The sequence below is a fragment of the Triturus cristatus genome, chromosome 12 (assembly GCF_964204655.1).
Source record: "Triturus cristatus chromosome 12, aTriCri1.1, whole genome shotgun sequence".
Taxonomy (NCBI): domain Eukaryota; kingdom Metazoa; phylum Chordata; class Amphibia; order Caudata; family Salamandridae; genus Triturus; species Triturus cristatus.
Window position 1 is genome coordinate 550,052,837 of NC_140595.1, and position 12,493 is coordinate 550,065,329.

The following is a 12,493-nucleotide window of genomic DNA, read 5'->3' on the forward strand; positions in this document are numbered from 1 at the left end:
AGAACAAGAAAATGTCAACTTTCTAAAAGTAAAGACAAACAAATGATAGACGGAATGCGGAACAAATCAAACATTTACCCCCAGTCAAGAGATCTGGGTTAAATCCAGTGTTCTTTTACTCACCATGCCACCCCAGTTTAGACCCAGCCTTAAGCATATCAGTTCTGACCCTACTCCTCATGGGAACAGTCTAGCCCTAACTTGCCAAGCCAGGTCCTTCCTGGACCAGAAATAAGTATCCTGTGACTGGTTTCAAGGTATCACCCCTCATCAGCCAGGCTAGCTTGAATTCAGTGCAAAAAGAACAATTGATGGACAGAATGCAGAACAATGTCATACATTCACCACAGTACAAAGATGTGGGCCTAAATCCATCGTTTTTTTGCTCACCGTGCCATTCCAGTTTGGATCCAGCCATATGCAAATCAGTCTTAACCCTGCGCCCAATGGGAACAGTCCAGCCCGAACTGCCAGGCCAGGTCCTCCCTGGACTGGAAACAAGCATCCTAAGACCGGTTTCGGGCTTTCAGCCCTCATCAGCCAGGATAGCTTGACTCCAGTGGCATGAGAGCACGGGACCCATGTCTGGGCATACCCGTCCCACTCGGGGTGACAAATGCAAAAAGAACAATTGATGGACAGAATGCAGAACAGTGTCATACATTCACCCCAGTACAAAGATCTGGGTCTAATCCATCGTTTTTTTGCTCACCATGCCATTCCAGTTTGGACCCAGCCATATGCAAATCAGTCTTGACCCTGCGCCCAGTGGGAACAGTCCAGCCCGAACTGTCAGGCCAGGTCCTCCCTGGACTGGAAACAAGCATCCTAAGACCGGTTTCGGGCTTTCAGCCCTCATCAGCCAGGATAGCTTGACTCCAGTGGCATGGATAGCAGGGACCCACGTCTGGGCATACCCGTCTGTCAATTGTGTGTCTTTTGCTTTCTCGCCCTAAGAGCGCCGGGTATGCCCAGACGTGGGTCTCGGGCTTACTGTGCCACTGGAATCAAGCTATCCTGGCTGAGGAGGGGTGAAACCCCGAAACCGGTCCTAGGATGCTTGTTTCCGGTCCAGGGAGAACCAGGCTTGGCAGTTCGGGCTGGACTGTTCCCATGAGGCACAGGGTCAAGTCTGATTTGCATATGGCCAGGTCTAAACTGGGGTGGCATGGTGAGCCAAAGAATGATGGATTTTACCCAGATCTCTTAACTGGGGGTGAATGTTTTGATTTGTTCTGCATTCCTTTAGCTTGAATCCAGTTGCACAGTGAGCCCGGGACCCATGTCTGGGCATACCCAGTGCACTTAGGGTGAGAAAGCAAAGACACACAAATGATGGATGGAATGCAAAACAAATTAAACATTCACGTCTCTCATCTGTTCTTTTTGGAGCTTTCTAAAAGTGCCATTTTCAGAACTGTGACTTAAAGTCTGACTTTACTGTTAAAGAGGATTTTAAATTACAATTTGAGTGTCCTAGGAGGACTGTGTATTATGTCAACAAGAACTTAACAATTTAGAAACTTACTCCACATATATCATCAGTAATTGTTGGTTTGTTTTGGTTAGCTCACCGTACCACATCTGAACCTCTAACCTGACCAAGGTAACAAATGTTTCTGGTAACCGCGAACATGACAAATCCGATTCCCAAGGAATTCCCAAGAAATTTGTGGAAACAGATCTAACCCTTTTGTTTGTTATTCTTGCATGCCCAGTGTAAACACAAGAAAGATTTATTGAAACAATCATATTCTTGTGAAGTGAATGTGAGTTGCGATGATTATGCAGATGAGACACATAGTTGTAATAAGCATTATTAGAATGGTGAAAAATACAAACAATTAAATCGTGTTAATTGTTACTGATGTTACCTTACTCCTACCTGCCACTAATACCTATCACTAAAGAGAGCATAACTGGTGTACCCTCTATTGGGAATGTCATACCCCCATACCTTGATCTCAGGTGTCAGCGAAACCAGTCTAAGTGTACAGACTACCTTCTTTCACAGGATGAATGTTGGGATCAGCTGGGCTGCCTCTCAGTCACAGTTATCATCGGTTCCATGATAATCTAAGCTTGAAGTGCTCCTCTTCCCGAGCCCAGTACTAGAGCTGGTATATAATAAAACATTGTCCTTATCGCTCTGTGGCAGAGTTGCAAAACAGCTCCTTTGGTTTGTCTAGCATAAATTAGTTGTCTCCTAACAAGCACAAAATCAGACAAGGGCATAGAAATCTATTCTAACTGTACAACCCTGGAATTAAATGTGCCGACTACAGGGCGACAATGTCTACCCGGAATAAATGTGCATGTAGCACATTGTCATGGTACAGTCAAACATGTAAAAAGTCACCATCAGAAAAGATGTCAAGTTAAAAAGGGAATCTAAAATGGTGACCTAGTGTGAGACCTACAACATTATCTGCTACCAAACTTAAATTACTTTTTAAATACAATGCACTCTGCCCATGAAGCCTTAGGGGTCTATCTTAGGGGTGACCGATATGTATTATAAAGGAAGATTTAGGCCTGACAAAAGGTTTATTTTGCCAGGTTGAAATGGCAATCTAAAACTGCTCTACAGGCTGCAGTGGCAGGCCTGAGGCATGTTTTAATGGTCAGGGTGATCAGAACTCGCAGAGTTTATTAAAAAACCACCAACAGATTCAGAGTTCTGCCGACACCTGGAACATTTGCACATCGTGCTGCAATTCAGCACCAGTAGCATGAGCAGCGCTGAAAAATCAGGGCGAACAGCACCTTTCGGTGCACAAGAGCACATGGCAGTTCGAGTTGATTTTGCTGCCACTCACGTACAAAATCTACTTGAGCAGCAGCAACTCTACTCAAGAAGCAGCCCGCATTCAACAATCACAATAGGGGACGCTAATTCTCACTTGCATTTCTAGAGCCTGGTGGGGAAAAAATTCCTCCACACAGCAGAAGTTGGCCAGAAAGCCACATTACAAGAGTAAAGTGGAGACACAATTCTGCCAATTCTGTGAGTGGAATGAAACATTCCACCCGGCCATGTTTAAACAGCTGCTTTGGTGGGTGGCCTACCGGTAGCATTTAATTTACAGACTCTGGGTACATGGAGTACCATTTACTTGGGACTTACAAGTAAATTAAATGTTCCAATTAGGTGTAGGCCAATTGGCCCATGTTTTAGGGAGAGAGCACAAGCAAGTCAGCACTGCTTAGCAGTGGCAAAGTGCAATGAATCCTAAAGTGAACATAAACAAATTCAACAAAACAGGAGGGATGAAGGCACAATATGTAGGGGACTACCAGCTAAGGGTGTCAGATACTGCAAGTAATTACTATGTACAGGTTGTTCAAAAAGGCCAGCAAAAATAAAACCCACGCTATTGATACCAATAGGTTATATGGGAAAATCAGGTAAGGAATACTTTTATTAAGTGCAAGCAACCTTCTATTATAAAAGACAGAGCATTCACTCAACACCTGATCCACAGGGCATGTTTCCATGAGTATTTGTATGTACTACTACTGATTTATTAGTATGTCAGGACAATGTTACCCATGCACTCAGAAAAGTGTTTGCGAAATGTCATGCATAAATATTTGAAAAAAATATTTTTGTTTGACACCTTGTTACTCTGTTAAATAATAATAAATGGCTTCATATAGAGTGCTTTATATTACACGTCTGTTATTTGTAAGCTCTGCAAATAAAAGGAATTTTTAATGACCTCAGAACAAAGGTCTGATGAATTGGCATTTTCAGAATTTGAATTGGTGATAATTGGTGATCTACAGATCATTGGCAGCTATGAACATTTACTGTGTTGGTTAATACCTATTTTAAAGTCTTCTTTCATTGTCTGTGTTCATCTGATGTGTGTTACATTGTTGAATATGTACATGCCTAGTCAAGTCTATTTTGTGCCTTCACACATTTTCACACAGTACTTTATGATGCAATCCCTGGTGCCTATTTTTTGCAAATATTGAGTGGATAGTTGGTGTGAAAAATAAGAATGTGACTTATAGAAAAAATGTTGGTAATTAGGAGGAAATGTGGAATAGAGACTCCAAAGTTCATTGTTGCAGTGGCTGATTCCATCTTCATAGGAAGATAATGCAACGTCTATCTGTCTGGCACTGTTTGTAGGTCTCGGGTACAGACAGCTTTAGCTTTTTCCTTTTCTTTTTATAACGAGGTTGGAGTTGTTACTATTATTATATCTTTCCTTTTAGAGGGGATCTTTTTGGTTATCTATACTGAGTTTGGAGGACGAGTCCGCTCTTACTGCCTCTACCTCCCCCTTTGTTTATGATGTCCTTCCTCCTTATACATGTGTTTGCCCCCCCACCCAGGAATATTTTGGTCTTACAGTGTTCCACTTGGGTGACTTGTATCCTTCCACTGCTAATGTTGCGTGCATTCTATCATGACCACTAGTATTAATAAGAACTTCCAGCCACAAACCCCCAGCTTGCCTCAATCCAAAATATCAAGAATAATGTAAGCATACAATTCTCTAGTAGAATTGTCTCGGGGACACATAGGAACAAAATAAGAAGAAGTAGGGAAACTGGAGATAAACTCATAGCTCAATAGACCAATCCTGTAAAATGCTTGAATTGTTTTAACCAATGTTTATCTAATATTATAACTATTGCATTCAAGATATTGATAACACACTTACCTCCACTGGAACCTGGGATCTGCTAATCGTAGTGTAGATGTGGAGACTGATTTACTGACACCTGTTGAGAAACAAAACACAGGAGCTACAACACAGCATGATTACAATGTAGTGGAATCAAAATGTGACCCAAGAAACAATAAAGGTGAGGGGTGGGGGCAAGGCTAGGTACAAATGCCAGAATTGTAGAAATCCATCAAGGCATACATTTGCAAGGAAGTGTTTGCATGTTTGTCCCTTTTATAGTGTCTCTATCTAGAGGAACCCGGATATAAAGTGATGTCATGACCTGTAGTGATAGCTGTCATCATGGATTGGGTACTAGTGTGGTAATGTTCACTGCCTATGTAAGTAATCCACATAATCTTGGAATGGGACCTACTCTGACCAAGAGCCAAAAATATTCAACTATGTCCTGGTTGCCATATCATCCAATTTGGTTCTTGTCCTATTGGAACACACCAATGTCTCTCTGTGGCTATTTTGATATGTGTGCAGCCCTAGCCTGTTGATAAGTCCTAACACATTCAGGAGCCACGTTGTTCTTTTACTTTAATCACTTCATGAAGCGTATGTGCTTTCTTGCTCTCTTGTGTGCTACTACCCTTTGATTCCTTCATCCCTCAGTCTTTTGTTCCTTACGCTTCCCTAACTCCCCATTGTCTGTTGCTTCCCAAAGCATTCCCCACTTTTTATAAATATTCTTTTTCCCCTACAACCACACCTTAGTTTCTCCCCTGGCCCTCAGCAGGCATGCATGTTGAAATGTTTTTGACCATGCCATGATGGTCGCGCACAAGTGCATCTGATTATGCATGTGGGGCGGACACCTTGATATGGGTTTCTGATATTTAAGGATAGTCACCGCTGAAGTGCGCACATTCACCCTGTCTATCTTGGAAGTGGTTTAAAAAAAATTGCATTCAAAGAAGGCCACTGTAGATGTGTTCACATGACCAGTAGCCTTCCCTCAATGGCATTTATTGAAACTTTACAAATGAATTCAAAGGCGACCTCTACGATGTGCGCACTAAGAATGTCCTAGAAAAGGTGATGCTGGGAATATGTGTCAGAGTGATCTTCGTTTAACACATTTGTAATATTTTAATAAATCTATTTCCAAGATAGCCACTGCAGATGCTATCTAACCCAAAAAAAACATTTGCAATGCCAGTAGGTTTCACTGTCCACACCTATTGCCTTTGCCAATTGTTGTTTTGCAAATCAACATCAGAACAGTAAAATGGTTGGAGAAGTGGTTCATTTGACAAATGACAGTAAGGGAAACACTCAAGTTTTCCAATTGACTTTATGTGGTTTATAAAAGGTGAGCAATTCCTTAATCTTTACGTTCCTTATATTTCTAATCATTGAGAGATTCACTAGTACTTTTGATAAAAGATAAAAACCTACATTGTTAAAAGATATGGATTAGCAGTCAGGTAGCCAACTTGTTTCGTCCTTTTATAGGACTTCTTTAGAGCTCAAGCAGGTATTGTCCATGTGCACTGGTATTTGAGCTCCAAAATTTAGAGGCAAGAAATCTTGTTCTGCATCAGCGGTAAAGCGTTTCAAAAAGACCAGTCATTCCAAGTTTAGCTACATTCCTAATTAAATTTTTCAGGCCAATGTAGGCTTCTGCATTGAAGTTGCTTTTTTGTAAGCAACCTCGATGAAAAGCATGGTTGAAGTTGCCCCTTGTTATTGCAGAAACAAGTGCAAGCATATGTGAGGGAGCTGTTAAAGCAGGTGTGTTTTGGAAATGAATTGATACCTTTGGCACATCTCTTGAGGGCCTCGTAGGTTCAATTCTTAAACGCCATCGCTAGAGTCAAAGACATTGACAGGCATTTACTGATGAACATAGAAGTGAGAAAGTTTATGAATTAAGAGGGGCTGTCAAAGAAATGCAAATTGATTGGATTATCATCTAGGGATATTCAACATGAACTGGCCTGTGAGTAATATTTATTTTTAGGTATTAAACTATGATTGTTGGTTCACTTCAGAATGGAGGGACATTAACCAATTGGGCATTCATGTCAACGAATACTAACAAGAAAAATAGGTGAAACATATTGACAAATTAGCTCACTAAAATGACTCACAGAAAGGTTTAATGTGACTGTGAGGCTAATATTCACAAATGTAATACAAGTATTATTTCCACTTGTTTTGCTACCACCATCTTCTCCATTCATCATACTACAGAATCATTCAACTCTCCTTCCACTTCTTACACCTCTTTCTCTTTTAGGAGTTTCACTGTTGTGACTAAAATATCAAGCACCAAAATGTACTGAATGCATACTGTACCTAACTCCACATTAATGTGCGTTAACAATACATATGTATGTGCATCATGCCTTCCTTATTTGTAGTTTGCTGTTCTCCACATTTGCGCAGTTTACTGTCTCAATTTGGTCCTGCTTGTTATCTTGCAAAAAGCACTATCTGATCTAGGAGTTCACTATGCCCTTCAGAGGAAGCTGGTGATAGAAAGAACAAAGCTGCAATTAAACACTTGATGAGACTTGCTCTTCACTGTGAGAATTCTCAGTACCCTATCTCACTCACACAATCCACCATCATTAAACATAAATAGCAGGACAGCGAACTGCGTGATTATGTCCCTTAAGTTTACTCTCCTGAAATGAGAAGGTTGTGGCTTTCATTGTTGTTAGGCAACCTCTGGTTGATGGACCACTGTTCAAGGACTCCACTTTATTCATATGTAAAAAGTTTAAAACGTAGATTTTGTGACGTTCGTTGTGCACATTTCTTGTGGTGTACAATGATTCCTTATATGATCAGAGCGGTAAGGCAGACTTAATCCACAAATCTTTTATGCATACAAACTATATAGACGGAAGCTCTAGTATGAGTTCTCTTCCTTGGAACATGGTCTTTCAGAGCTGGTGAGCTGTGCCACATGTTTCCTCTAAAGGATATTTCTGGATTTGTGCTTCATATTCTTCTTCCTCTGGTGGGTTTTCCTCAAGGCATGCCAGAGAAGGATTTTCTGCAGAAAGGATCTCACGACCTTTGATTTACACTTGATTTAAGATATTTGTATTTATGGCCAACTCAGAGTCGTTTGTAGGGTGGCTGATGCCAGTCATCTGGATCCAACACAGCACGGCCTGAAAGAATTACAAGTCCTCTCAATTGACATTTAACATGATGTGTCCTTCATGTGTAGTTCAATGAATATGCAACTAGAGCCTTATACTTAGTTTTTCTGGTCTGTATTCCACAGTATTTGGGCCCAACAGCTGCACTGGAGTCACTGTAAGCGAGTAATATAAACCTGGTAGGAAACTTCCACAAGGAGCGGGAAACCCATCACCTTCCAGGTGTATAAGGCCTTACATTGGTGTTTAGCATAGGGCTTCTGGAAAACGTTACCGGGAATACTTGCATATGTTCCATTTGAGCAATTCCATTATTCCAGATGCACATGAGTTATTCTTACTTTAATATTTGTGGTCAAATGGAATGTTTATTGTTTTCAAAATCCTGTTTGTAAAAATTTGTGTAGTCTTTGACATTACATTCTAGTTCTTAACTCTTGTGTCAGTGTCGCCCACATAAAGCTATGAATTGGATTTTCCCACAGGTGTCGGTTCACTACCACTATACAGCAAGTATTAACTCCTATTTCTGGATTACTGATATAAACAGATTTGGTATCAGTTTTCACTTTTTTTTGCATGTTTTGAAGATGAGGAACCATGGATCTAGGTCCCATTGTGTAATATGGTTTCCTCCTAAGAAGGCTTTCCTTATTGTTTTGATGCCTTGTATATGGTGTTTGAGTACAATGAAAATAGCGGCTCTTCTGCACAATTGCTCTAGACCAGCAGTAAGACGAAGACATTGCACGTAAAAGCATAGTACAGCAGCATGTATTGGCAGAAAAAGGTTTCCCAGTATTTGTAAGAAATGTGGATACAATGTCACAAAATGACTGTTCAGTAGTACGGGTACTGGCCTGTCATATCTCAGTGCTTAAGCGCGCCCTCTTGATAATATTACTGGTGAACTATTGCATTCCTTTCTTGCCAGTACTATGTTGGCCAGTACATTAAGCTTGTGTGAGGAAATGTATTAAAAGAAATCATGTGACTGTTCAACATAATGGGTGTCCCTTAAAAGTAATTGATCTGGTATGCCATTGAAAACAGTCATCACTCACCAATGTTTCTTCTTTGTCTGCCACCAGATGGTTGTAAGTGGATTTCACAGCACTGAATTATCATAGACACCATGTCACAGAATGAGTGTAGCACACAGTCAGGGAAGGAAACTTGTGTTTGACAGAAGAAGCAGTAATCATATTTTTATAGCACGGTATGAAACAAACAAGCTTCAAAAGTATGTGTTCTCCACACAATTTCAGCCAGAACAGAAATGGTGAAGCATGGTGTTGCTGGCTTGTGATCAAGGAGATTTATGCAAACTGCTGGAGGAGTAGCTGAAGCTCTAATAAATTAGGTCTATGGGCAACAACTTCATAATATTGCAGAACTGTGGGTATTGTCTTGATAGCTGCTGTTTTCCTTTGACTTCTTTAAGAGTTCTACCTGAAGCTCATGTTGCGAACTTTGATCTTGATAAAAATCCATGCCCATATCATTGTAAAAAACAATCAATGAGAGGTCAGTGGATGTGTGTAGCATTCATGTGGTCTTATGTTGCATAGGGTGAGCAGTACCGTCTGGGATCGTGAAATATTTCACCATAACATAGTACAAAGCTTGTATAAATTGTTTGTGCTCATGATCTCATTAGTATTACACAATTCAGATCAAAGTGTGCGGTGGTGTGCTTTGGTTTTTGCAGTAATTATTGCTGAAAATCAACCAGTCCTAAAACAGCAACAAATGTTGCCCAAAGTGCAGTAGACCACTCCCTTTAAAAGACTAAACTCAAAATGTCTATGGAAAAAGCAAGATAAATATGTTGAAGAACTGGATCGAAAAGGAATGTCCAACACAGGAAAAGGCACACATAGATTAGTGCAGCACTTTGGTGCTGCTTATCACAAACTATTTCCTACTTCAACAAATTAATATTGCATTTGGCTTCTATGGATCTCAAACACAAAATACAGAAACATATTGAGCAACAAGAGGTTAGTAAAAGCTAGCCTTAGATGTTGAATAAGGCTTTGCCTCTCTAAAATGCGGAGCAGGAATACAGTGATGGTCTGTATTTAACAGCTCGCCCTTTTCTGTGCCTCCCAATTGATGAAATAACCAAGGTGCTGAAAATGTAAATAAAGTTGTTCCTAAGTTATAAGGTGATTCTCTCCTGACGCTATGCCATGCAGATGGTATAATATACAAAGACTAAGGAAAGTCTTATACGTTCTGGATCATTTTACAAAATCTAAAATCTTAAAATGCATGCAATGAAATGCAATCCTTCCATATGATGAAAGCTGCGAATGTTATTACACTGGCAATTAGGGTATCTATTAATATTTAACAGAAAATTGTTGGCAGGGTAATTGGTAAGAACTTGAAAAGCGAACATTGCTAGCCAAGGATTTCTGTCTGATCGGTAGTGGTATGGGGGTAGTGGTATCGGGGATACCATCCCCTCAGTAAAAATGCATTCTTAAAATTACCTCTATTTCTTAGAGTCGACAGCAGAAAGTTAACTTACCTTACTTGGAATAAAATAATCTAATCATTTGTTTTATGACTAAGTAGCTATTATTATATTTCATTATGTCATGTTGAAATCCAGGAGACACTTGAGAGTACTGTTCTAATACATTTTAGAAACGGACTATGCTGAAAATGCTTCTTGATGTAGAGTGAGAAAATATAAATTCAGTACACAGAATCTCGATGATCTAGAGGAATCAATTTGATGCTTAAATAATGTGCCATATGTAGAATGTCACAGACAGAATATGATTTGCCAGAAAGAGTGGATTTCAAACATGTCATAGGTGATCAATCAAAATAAATTCTTGAACAATTTTTCAGGCAAACATCCAGAAACATATATGAAACAGCTTTTGAGGTTTGTAGATATACTTACCTATATATGATCCATTATTTATAGAACTTAAAATGCACTTTGTAAGAAATTGCATTTGACACATGAACGTCAGGCAACAATGTTTTCTTCTGATCTTTGGTGAAGACATCACCAATTCTAGATCGATGTCAGTTTTTGAATGTTACGAAATGAATGAGGGTGTGAACGTTGATTATGCTGTTAATATTTATGGCTCAAACGCTTGTAATTCGCAAAAGTAACTGTTCAGCACTAGTAACCATTGCTCATATATACCCTAGTGATTGTATCAATCAGAACTAGGCAAATGCTGGACATTTTTTGAGGGCAAACGTCTGTGCTCTCAAAGTGCATGTGCATCACACTAACTGCCAGTAATGAGAGGATACAAAGAGGTTAAAGAGGTATTTCTTTCGTCTGGGGTAAATTATTTAAATAATCTAATATTGTGTGTATATTCATTTTACTGCTTACCAATATAAATGAAATAAAATGTAAACTTGAAAATAACACACACATTACTTAACAAGGACCAATTGACAAAGATCTTTTTGAGAATGCCAATCTCCATCACAAGTACTTTTTATATTTATTAACTTTCCATTTACTATCGTTTTCTTTTTTTACTTTCTTTTAATGAGAAGAATTGTTATGCCCCAATAGAATATTTCTTTCTCTACTTACAGCGTGGCTGAAAATGCAGAACCCTTCATCTGATCACTATTTGGTGGCATACAGTAGTATTCGAGGATGTGAGAGCTAGGGCAAGTATAAAAATGATTTGAAAGTGAAAATGAAAGTAGCAAATGACCATTATAAATTGTAGCAACATTAGAAAGCCACTGCAGACGGCTACGCGGCCTCTGATGAAGATATTATGCACATTTCACTTTTAGAGATGCCGCCATAGAATTTCTTGTTTCTATTCCTGTTTCCCCGCAGTGACGTTTAAGCAAATGCATGATTCATCATCATTTTCAGTCTTCACCCATGAGCACATCTCACAGTTAGAATATATGGTGTTTCAGGTCATTACCCCTGCTCCTGGAAGCAGAAAGCAATCATGTCCATAAGGATGAAACATCATTGTTTTCGTTATTCTGTAAAGGGATCTGCGACCCCAAAAGTTGATTTTCTCCTCGTGTAAACCCGGCTCGCGAATGGGTTCGGGAAATGGTGACAAATCATTTCGTTGTTGAAGGCATTAATCTTCACCAGAGAAAGCATTACAGTTCGGGCTATAAAGAAAATGGCCGCTGCGCTTTGGACAGGAAGTGTATGGTGAGCGACAGAGCCCAATAAGCAGAGGTTCCAACTATTTGTATAGTCTCGCTATGAAGACATATGAAAGAAAACCTTTGGAATGCAAGGTCGACTGGTACTTGAAGGGACTGTAGACTTTATTGAAGAAAGCAGAGTATTAACCTACATTTCTTTGCAGTCACAAAAATCCTACCAAAGGTAGACAGTACAACATACGTTTTAAAAGAAGAACCATTATAATTCTATAGGGCATTTTGCAGCAAAGGGTCTCAATTTTTTCAGCTTCCAGCTACATTTTGGTGGACGCTAGTCCGGTACTTCTCGCTTTCTTCCAGTGCTTGTCAGATATTTCGGCTACCTCTTAGGGAGAACGATAGACTTTTTAAAAAGTGACACATTTAGGATTCTTTATGCTTTTTAAAAGCGTGGTTATTACTTTTATGCCCATCATGTAATATTCCACAATTCTTTGATGTCTGCTCCATTACAAAATGCTGCAACCCTATGCATAT

General features: G+C 39.7%; 1 long non-coding RNA gene across 1 annotated transcript in view; it reads left to right on the forward strand.

The window, feature by feature from the left end:
- LOC146776258 (uncharacterized) overlaps window positions 1–11,482 on the forward strand; it is an 858,823-nt gene extending 847,341 nt beyond the window's left edge. The window contains exon 10 of the long non-coding RNA XR_014972116.1: window positions 11,405–11,482. This is a non-coding gene — a long non-coding RNA (uncharacterized LOC146776258). The remainder of the gene's footprint in view (window positions 1–11,404) is intronic.
- Window positions 11,483–12,493: the final 1,011 nt, after the last annotated feature.